The sequence below is a fragment of the Rhipicephalus microplus genome, chromosome 5 (assembly GCF_043290135.1).
Source record: "Rhipicephalus microplus isolate Deutch F79 chromosome 5, USDA_Rmic, whole genome shotgun sequence".
Classification (NCBI taxonomy): domain Eukaryota; kingdom Metazoa; phylum Arthropoda; class Arachnida; order Ixodida; family Ixodidae; genus Rhipicephalus; species Rhipicephalus microplus.
In genome coordinates, this window is record NC_134704.1 from 148,390,137 (window position 1) to 148,401,270 (window position 11,134).

The following is an 11,134-nucleotide window of genomic DNA, read 5'->3' on the forward strand; positions in this document are numbered from 1 at the left end:
GGATATGAAGTGAGGGAGAGATAGCGTCGCCGCGTCGGGTGCCACTCCTTAGGAGTGGGTTTCCCGACCGGGTGCAAAAGCGATCCCACCCACGCCTGCCTCCTTGTGCAATCTGGTATGCCGGTTTCAAGTTCTTGTATTTGGCGTGGACCGTCGATCATCAGAGGAGGAAAATGCCGTATACACACTCCGGGCGAGTAAGAGAACTGACGTTTCAAGCAGGAGGGGCAAACAGCGTAGGAAAAAGGTCACCGGTTACGGCAACTTTCAAGTAAATCTGTTCAGTTCGACTCTGTTCGGAAAATATGGCAAAGGGGGGCTGAATATGAATTCCCCCACTTCACCGAAGCCGGACGGCATCCGCACTTGCAGGCCCTCCTCCCGAGCTATATCCGAGTTTGTCTTCATCGCCTCGCAGCGCCGTATATTTTCGACCACTTGCTCTACAAGGGTGGGCGGGGTAAGGAGGAAATGCCACCCACCAGTAGCACCCGTCTAGTTCTCTGGTGTCGTGGCATGCACCGAGAAATGGCACATTCGTACAAGATCGTAATATCTCACCCTTCAGCCTGCGTTGTAGTATAAAATGTGCCGCGCAAAAATAGCGCTCCGCCTCCTTTTGTGCAGACGTGACCAAGAAACGAATCATTGAAAGAGTGAAAGCTGTGGCGAAGCTTGTCAGGGGGTTTGCTTCGGCTGGCATGCTAGTACGAACCTTCACTTATCGCACGTATCGATACCGTGCTGGTTGCTACATGATCGCTTTTTTGTTCTTAGGTGGTATTCATTTTAGCTATAGCTATTTATCCCAACGTTGCTTCTTCATCAGACCTGTCGATAAAGTCCCGCTGACAGTACAAGCGCCCGAATGACAGCGTAGTCTTTGACAGGAGGAAACGTGGATATCGAGATCGAAGATGAGGTCGACGTTGGCAGACACGATGTTTGACACCCCCCCCCCCTCCCGTTTCCGCCTGATCGAAGGTGTAGACGCCTTGCACGAAATGTCTTGTGGATTTTCTACTTGTGTTCCTTGCACGCATTTTCGAGAAAGGGCTATCGCCAGATCGCGTGCGAAACTTTCGCAGCAGTATAATCGACCCAGCTTGTCTTTTGACGCATCTGTTCTCTACATATGCATGTATCGCAGATAGAGTATGCCATGGATTTCAGGTCAAGGCATTTTATTGGCGTTTTACCAAATCTGTAAATTTACTTTTGTCCCTCATCATTTGTGCCTTTATTTCGAGTACAATGCGTAGCAAAAGGAATCTAGAACTTCGCAATGCAAATGCTTGCTGAACATTGGTGTCGTTTCAGGTATACATCGCAAAGCTCACTTTTAAAGGCTTGCATTACAGGAGCTCAGACTTACTGAAAAAATCTAGTGTTTGCAATTTTTAATAATATTATAAAAATTTTACATCCAGAATTTTTAGATTAGCAAGGAAACTTTCAGCGTAATAACTGAGATCAATGCCAACTTGCCATATTTTTAAATGCAGCATAATGCACATACAACTATTCTATTATCACGCAATTGCTATCCATGTCGCATAGCATAAAGTTAGCCACTGCCGTATAGAAAACGCAATAAACAAAACAGACATATTACTAGGCTCTAATTCTTAGTTTGAATTAGCTAGTTGGAGTGAACTGTACATGTTACCGGACTTTTACAGAGACATAACATTCTTTAAAGACAAATAAAAAGGCAAAGAAGGGGATAATGCATCGATTTTAACTAGAAACTGTTAAATTACATTGAACATTGGAAATAACAAAACTTCATGAAAATTTTCTGTTGCGTGTTTTGCAGAAACTTGAATGCGAATCTTGTTAGCGAGAGACGGAAATACATTAGGCTTTACAATGCTTGTACAGTATGCTCCGTGAGATACGATTCATGCTAAACGTTAAGATCGAAATAGCCTAGACATGGCGTTGCACATAGGATATGGGAGGAGCATTTCAAGTTGTGACTTTCGGGTTTAAACAATGTCAAGGATGTTACATTTGTTTATTTATTTACTTATTTACTTATTTCAAAATACAGTAGCTTTGAACGCCTATGGTAGGATTGGAGGTAGGTTACAAAAACGTGCAATACAACACAAGATCTGACATCAGTGGTGCACACAAAACGAATTTAGCAAGTAGTAGGCTAGATACCATTACAGACCATAGTGGTAAAAGGTTGTCTTTTTTTAAAGCCTATATCTTGTGTACATAATTTCTCGCAAACGGCAATCATCATAAGCCGTGAACGATAAATAAATAGTAAAATACACAATAGACCTCGTATAAAAATCATTGCATGGGCTTCCTTGCTCCGACAACCTTCTATAGCCTACAATGAAGTGTATCTACCCTCTTCAAAACTGTGTTGCTAGACTTTTCCCTCCAAACACCATCGTGTGTCCCACAGCAACACAGCACCACGTACTTGCGTTGCGAATGGGACTTATGAGTGAATATATGTTTTTCTCTGGCTCTAACTATTTGCGAGACTTGTCAATTGAATAAAACGCTCCGGTATTGTTCTCCCAGACAGCCGTGTGACCATAATCGAGTTTGAGCGTCTACCTGCCATTGTATTGACATCCTGACTGCCGCATTTACTTGATATTATTGCGATCACTATTTTAACGCAAAAGAGGGCACTTCATTGCATCAAGGAAAAAAAACCCGGCGTTCAATTTTAACACGGGGTTAAAAGTTATAGGTAACAAAAACATGGGAAAAAGAACTCGCTTTACATTCGAGTAAATACGGTAGCAGATGCTCTCCGCACAAGACGTGTGCAAATTATCTTGCAGGATTAATGTAATAAATCATGAGAACAAAAAAAATAGAACACCCGTAATTAGCAGCAATTTGGCCCTCTTTTTGTTGCACCGGTGTAAATGCATACATCGTCAATGGCCACGCACTGACGCGCTTTTGCAATGCTGCACGTGCAGGAGGGTCCCTCCCGAAATATTCCATCTAGGTTGTGATGGTCCACTGAAGCGCATCGCTGGCGTCGGCCAGTTTATCGGGCCCACCTATATACGTTTAGTTAGGCCGAATCGTGGGTGCACCACGGGCTCGCAAACCGTGACCAAGGAAGGGCGTGAGAGATTGCCGTTCCCGGGTGCGAACATGATGTGCAACGCGCTTCACGCGTTTTGGCCGCTTACGCTTTAAATATGCTTGCATCTTTGTCATGTACACGCTCCAAGGATTGCACTCGGAGCCTGTGACCTCACAAATAGCGCCACGTCAAAATGTTTTACACCACACTCCATTACAGAAAAAAAAAAGCTTCCTTATCGATTCGTCCTTTCGTTTTTAATTTTATTTTTCAAGACGACACAAGGTAGCCGGTGGCGCTTGCACCTGTTGTATGTGTTATGTTAAGAAATGGAAAGAAACCTTTACGGATGATGTAACTTGCATTTTAGCTGCGATAAAAAAGAATAAACTGTTGAAGAAGTTTTCCAATATGCTTGGCAAACAAATGGGAGAGGGACGCGATTGTGCTTTTGAAAGCTCAAACATAATGAAATACCTTGCTCCAAGTCGAATATAACTTGATGCACCGAATGTGTATACCTTGAGAATTGGCATACTTTCGCACTGCTGAGAAAAATTACCGCATCTAAACAAGAGCATTTATACATCGATGCCAAAATTCTTAAAATGAAAAGTAAGGTGACTGCTCTAACAAAAAAGACATGTGGAAATATAGCTCGTCTATTGCTGTTTTCCAAATTTTTGTCAAGCAGATCCTCCCCCTATGAAAGCTGTATCACCGTTGTTTTGAAAGATGCCGTCACCCTCACGAAATGGTAAGCTTCTGCGAAGCGGCGCGCGCCGCTCAGATAGCTTTGAAAAAGCTGCGTTGCCGTGAGCCGGTGCGGGCGTCGAAGTGAGTGCCCGTTTGCCATGAACAAGCGAGTGAAAGAACGGCCGTCCATTATATGACAATAATAATATCAAACTAAACAACTACGAGTCAATTAGTGAACGTTTCATTACCAATATTTAATTAATGAAAGTTAATTGGTAAACGTTGATCACCCATGTAAAGTGCGTGGTAAAAGAGCTGCAGCAGATGGATATCACCATCGAGCTGCGTTTTAGGCGACCCCGTGAGTTTTTATCTTTGGCTTAATCTGTGATTAACAATGACAGTGATCGTTCCCGACCATGTTTCCTCAATTTTCAATTTGAAATTCATCATTGCTGCGATCTCTGAAGTAGCGTATGGTGAATAATGAACTCATTATTTTTTATAAACAATGTATAGTGGCTTAATAAATGACATAATCGTGATGCATGCAGCATCTCGTAAACCAACTTAGTAGTTATTTCCAATTTAATAAATGCTTGTCGAGCTCACGAAAGGTCCTTTTTTTGAGGGTATTAAATGTATTACATGACATCAGTTCCTTCATTCTTAAGATGAAGCACTTTTCTTTTTTGGTTCTTTGTTGTCTTCTTGGCTACAATGCTATGTGGTGCCATCAGTTTTTTTAAGGTTGGCAATGCATCTGCATGTGAAATATCAGCTCTTTATAAAGCACTTTTTCTGTGAATATATATTCGTTTGATTCAAGAGCGCGCAATGATCGTGAGTGATTTCCAGAGGAGCTATATCATTAGCCGTAAGCATGCGCGTAATGATGACGCTACTTCAAAGATCAAATAGTTCTCGTTTACTTCACCCACAAAACATTTTCGTGACTGCTTTTTTTTTATCGTAGCTGTGTTCTCAGATCTTCGTATACATCAGCCTTGAACTTCCCGACATAAGCCGCATAACCACAGAAGAAAGCACGCGAATATCGGACTCGCTCGAGGACGAGGAGTCGCGGCTATTCGATATCTATTCGCTTGACGAGCGTCTGCCGTGCTCAGGGTCCATCGGATTCGGTAATGCATATCTCTAACGGGAAGCCGCTTTTTTTCCTTACCCGAGCGAATCAGACGCCATGTTCGGGCTCCGCTGTGAAGCCAGCCTCGAAGCCAGCCATGGCTGTTTACGCTTCGTCGATATTCGCCCTCTTTACGTGTGTTTATAGACGTAAAGAGGCGACGTCGCTCTCGCATCGCAGAAGCCACAAGAACTGACGATATTTCCTGCTCCAGCCATGCTTCGTTCGTTGAGTCGATGCGAGACTATGTCTGGGTTAGTCGTTGGCTGTAAAAAAACTGTGCTCTTGAAATGTTGGTGTGTTTGTTTTTTCTTCGAAACAACGGTACGTACCTGGTCTGCGGGATTGACAAAGAATAATTAGTTGAAAATTAGAAAGGCTATTCGAAAAACGTTAGGAGATTTCAAACAGTAAGAGTTGAAATGACAATAATACGTAATACACTAACTTAAGACTAAATGCAACATGCTCTTGCGCTGGCATTACTGAGCGCCTTATTAACTTTATCGAACTATTTCGAAGATATTGTGAGATTTTACCACATTTTAATAACGAAAATTTTTGAGGACATCACTAATATGGTACTCGTTTAGTAGCTAGAACGAGATCATATATATGGTGCCGAAGACATTCTTATGGTAACATCCAAGACCTGAGCCACCGAAGCCTAATACAATTTCTCCAGGTAAAGTTAAGAATATTTTCGAAAGTGGGTTAATAAAAACTCGTGTTCCAATAGTTTCTAATGTGCGTTTCTAACTTTGTTCTTTGTGGGAGAAAGGAAAACGAACAGTGTCATGAACGGAAAAGAACAGCTTTCCCCTACTTGTTAAAACACGTTCTTCGTTGCTGTTTTTCAGTGATATTTGCCGACGGTGGGATCTAGAGACAGAAGTCAAGTGCGAAAAAATTGGCAGATCCCAAGTACAGAGGGAATTGATGATATGCGAAGCACGAGTGAGAAATATTGATATTCACTTTAAAATCAGCATAACGTTACGAGGTGGAGGTAAATGATGCCGTAGATGACTTCCGTGTCGTGATTATCATGTTTGAATGTGTCGTTTACCTTCGTCATCTATTCACGCCACGAGATGCCAAATTTAGTATATGTGGAGCTAGCGAAACGACCGTGGGCATGCTAAGAGCGTGGTATGTTGTCATGTTCCTACATGACACGCGTGTCAGGATTATCATGTTTGCACCAGTCAAATATTTGTCATACATTCACGTACCGTAATAATAAATTTGGTGTATATGTGACGCAAGCGAAATTGCCGTGAGCGCATCATAAAGGGCCCAATATACTCCCATGTTGCGTTGACGCGCGGGCGCGCTGGCCACAGTGACGCTACGTTAGCCAAACGCGAGCACTCAGTATGACGCCAGGCGTGGCCAGCGTCCATCGGCGCGGCCCGACGGCAACCGGTGCGAAATGCGACATGCTGCATTTCGCGCCGATGCGTTAACCAGACAACAATGCGTCTCCCTCTTTTCGTGGCGAAGGGACGTCGGATGCGCTGAAACGCACATGCGTCAAAGCAACGCAGTGTGGCGCGCACCTGCGCGTATATGGCAGGACCCGCGCCTGGCGTGGAAACGACAGCGTGACGCGACAAAATGAACGCCGGTGAGCACGCGCACCACGTCACGTCGAAATGTATTGGCATCTTGACTGTGGAATGTAGTCATGTTCTAACACGACACGCATCTTATGAGTATCATGTTTGCACCAGTCACATACCTTTGTCATCCATTGGCGTCCCGTAATACCGAGTTTAGTATATGTGAAGCTAGCGAAACGGCCACGAGCGCATCATGAGCGTTACATGTCATGTTGTTACATGACACGCATCTTACGACCATTATGTTTACACCAGTCACATACCTTCGTCATCCATTAGCGTAACGTAATAGCAAATTTGGTGTATGGAACGCTAGCGAAACGGCCGTGCGCGCATCATGAGCATGTCATGTAGTCATGTTGTCACATGACACGCATGTGATGATTTTCATGTTAGGGTCTGTCGCTTGTGTTCGCCATGCAATCTTGTCATACCACACCAGTTTTGCAACATATCATGTGAAGGAAACCACTGCAAGAGCTGCAGGACCATGAATTGTAAATCGTGACATTCATGACATACATATCATCATTTTCCTGTTATGACAAGTCCGATTTGTTCTTCATACAGTCATCTTATACCATACTAAGATTGGTATTGATACCATTATCGAAACGGCCAGGAGAGCTAAATGTCGCAGGCAGCTAGATAGATAGATAGATAGATAGATAGATAGATAGATAGATAGATAGATAGATAGATAGATAGATAGATAGATAGATAGATAGATAGATAGATAGATAGATAGATAGATACGCTCAAAATCACCGAAGTTCGCTAAGAAATATAGATGGCCCGACATAATGGCCCAGCGCCTAGGGCGTATCGCAGCCATGCAGGCACGAGAGCATATGTTGGGCAATCCAGCGGGCCCGGACACCGGTGGAAAGGCTAGGCCTCACCGCACAAAACGTCGGGGTGGCCTGAGCCTGGGCCGGTAGCCCTGCAGAGTTTCTTTTTTTCTTTTTATAAACTTTTTCTATCTATTAGTTCTCATGTTGAATGCGGCCTTATTTTGGTGGCAGCCTAATGCATCAACCAAGTCTACTTGAATCTTCTGTAGCCAATTAGGAACTCCAGACCATCTGAATGATACCTGAGATCTTAATTCATGTATGGCTCATGGTTTCAGCAAGGAATAACACTCTATAAATCTGTTATTGAATGTGAGTCCTATGAAAGTGGTGAAAGAATAAAGTAGCAACCATGGACAGTTCCTATCAGCTCCTCTCAGCCCATTTGTACAATGCCAGCTCTCTCACTGCTTCATACGTCGTACCTTTGTGGTGTTTAAAACTTCTGCCGGAGTAGCACCTAAGCATCCGGTGAAATTTAATTTGCAGAAACTATAGGTTCTGCGTTTCTTTTTTTTTCAGTTTAAATAGGAATCGGGGAAGACTTCGCTCTAGATTTGATTTCTTCCCCACGGAAGATTTACCACAAGTTCCGATGGTCAAAGTGGCGTGCACCGGCACTGAAGTGTACTGTAAAACACCTTGAAACTCTCCAGTTGCAGGAACAGCCAAGCATTTTCTTGTCTTCACTCACCACCCATATTTTCAATATATCCACGCAGCATGAGGCGGGGAACAAAGAAGCCAGCGTTAACGCTATGACAGGGGAGCTCCCTCACCACGGGAGAACAGATTAAGGGGAGAGTACAGTTTGGGGAGTTGGGGAACAGATTCGACTTCACCAGATTCTGTTTTCCCACAAGCGTCCTTACGCAAATGCGAGCCGACGTCCAGAGAACATGCCTTGCTACATGGCTCGCATCCAGACACATCGTTTAGAATAATGGGCCCTTCCTGCACCATACCCGTATTGACCCCCGCGCCTTAATGACCCGAACTTGAACGTCGTGGACAATCTAGAACGGTGCGTACTGCGTGTCTTTTTAATCAAAACGCAAGCAAGCCATTCGTGAAGGACTCTTTGACAAACGGCAACACCCTTCTGCAGTGAACGTTTTACTGCCATGGTCCTAGTCGTTTTGGGAGACCCCGTACGTTTCCTAAACGATCAAAGTTGTAGTGGATGCGTCCGTAGGGAACAAATAGCGCTGATGCCCTGCCCCACATAAACCATAAAGGCGAATAGCAGCAGTTCGACGCAAGCAGAAAAATGTCAACAGGTAGTACAGCGGATGGATGGTATCTCTTGTGCGTATTTTTTCAGGCGCTTGACAGAAAAAATCTCGTGAGCCATTGGACTCGTCTTAGCAGTTCGTCGATGCGTTATTTCTCAACTTTTATGACAGCACGATAAGCTCGCACACTCTGATAATATTTAAAAAAAGGAAGCTCTATAGATCTCGATGTTGATGCTTCGCCATTTACTGAGACCATGTTGTTGAGTCGAAAATTTGGAACTCATGTTGCGTAACGTCTGTAATCCTTCTATTTAGAACAGTTTTGTCACACACAGAAAAAGAATAGTATTTGTAACATATATGCGTTTTATATTCTAACTGGTTCTAGCCTATAATACGCTTCGTTGCGTACTTCTAACCTTCAAAGTCAATGCCGCCTGAAGACGCTCGGCGAAACACTATTGCGCGAAAATGTACGGAATCTCATCGCGTGTTTTCTGTGCACCACCACCAGACGTAACGTTACTTGAATGCGCTGGCTGCATCCAAGTTCACTGCGCCTTCGGGCCGAACAGCGCCTGTGTGTTGTCTTTAAGTGCAACACATCGGCAGTCTTGTCGTGGCGTGCAGCCGAAGCGAGGTGACTTCTGGTCATCCTTGCCTAGACCGGGGCAAGCATTGGAGTGATTGATTGATTGATTGATCGATATGTGGGGTTCAACGTCCCAAAACCACCATATGATTATGAGAGACGCCGTAGTGGAGGGCTCTGGAAATTTCGACCACCTGGGGTTCTTTAACGTGCACCCAAATCAGAGTACACAGGCATACAGCATTTTTGCCTCCATCGGAAATGCAGCCGACGGAGCTGGAGTTCAATCCCGCGACCTGCTGGCAGCAGCCGAGTACCTTAGCCACTAGACCACCACGGCGGGGTGACAAGCATTGAAGATAAACGCCAGCAAAAAATGGGAATCGATTTCCCGGAGCCAAGTAAAACCAAACTCTATGTTACTTAAAGCAGCGCAAACGACCGCACGAAGATGTGAACACAAATCGTCGTGCACATTTCATCGTTCTGTAGTTCGCGCTGCTTGAAATAATATAGAATCATATCAACTAGCCTATAGCTGTCGACCATGCTAAAACCGAGCTATCGCACTGAGAAGTTGCATTAACCCCTTTCACAATGAAAGGAAGCAAAGGACAAGATAGAAAAGCTTGCACTTGTTCGTCTCTCGTGTTTATTTTGTGCCGAAAGCTACGTTAAGAATCAACCAGCTCGCCCAACAAGCCACTCGAATGGAAAGAAAAGGCGGGGATTTTAAGTAGCCTAAGAGGACTAGTATGCAACTTACACAGGGAAAAGCGTAGAGTATATAGTATTAAAGATGGAGAAAGAAACAGACAGGAAACCACGCACTTTTAGAGGACGTCGTGGGTAAAAGCGTTTGTAAATTTAATCTATTATGATTAGGGTGAAGTGCTACTTTCACTAGGAAATTTCTTAGGTGTGAAGCACACTATGGTTTTGGCTTGTCGGTGTCTCCTGCCACAACATCGCGTCAAGTGGTGAATTCCCATGGTAATGTTGATTTCACCTTATGAACTCATTCTAAGATGGCATTTTGCCCTCACAAGGCCGACAGAACTTGTGGCGCAATTATGACGTTATCACGACGTGGTGAATCCCCTTAAAGTAAACTGGGCTCTTTGGCGCCCATTGCATGGCATCACGGTGGTCATGTAGTCTCGGTCCATCATGAAAATGCTTGCGCCACACGAAAATTGAAGAAACACCACTACGTCATACGGATTGACTGAAAATAAAAAAGACAACTGTTAGCCCAGCGAATAGCCGACGACGATCGTTGAGCTTAAACACGGTTCCCTACCTGTCGTAGGGAACTCAAACCGCACATATAGGGAAGAAGAATAAGACTGCATGATTGCCCCCACTGGGGTTTAATGCTAGTGCAGCAGAATAAACTTTCAATACATGCTTCTTTCCTTCCGAGTTTCCCTTTCTTCTTCTACATATCATAGAAAAATCGAGCGTCGGGTAGTTCATTGTGTATGGCATATAAGCAAAAAAAGAAAAGTAGGAAGATGGCACAGACAGGCACAGACTAAACACTGAAGTTTATTTTCAGATAACACACACAAAAAGAAAAAACAAAAAAACGTGGTTATTATTACAGGTTGGTGGTTATAGACAATCTATCTCGAGCTTATGAAGGTTGACCGATGGCCTCTCCTCACATACGTCACCAGAATTGTGTATGAAAAAGCCCTCAACGATCTCTCGCGTAGTCCTATCTTTCAGCCTCGGCAAGACAAATTAGTCACTATATACAGTCACATAGGCATATATACTCCTTTATACGGTCATCTTTCAAGTTCTGGGTGATATTGAGGTATTTACAACGCTTTGACCATCCATCCATCTGTGAATTGCCATAGTGCCCCTAAACGAATGGGTGTGGCGGGTATGT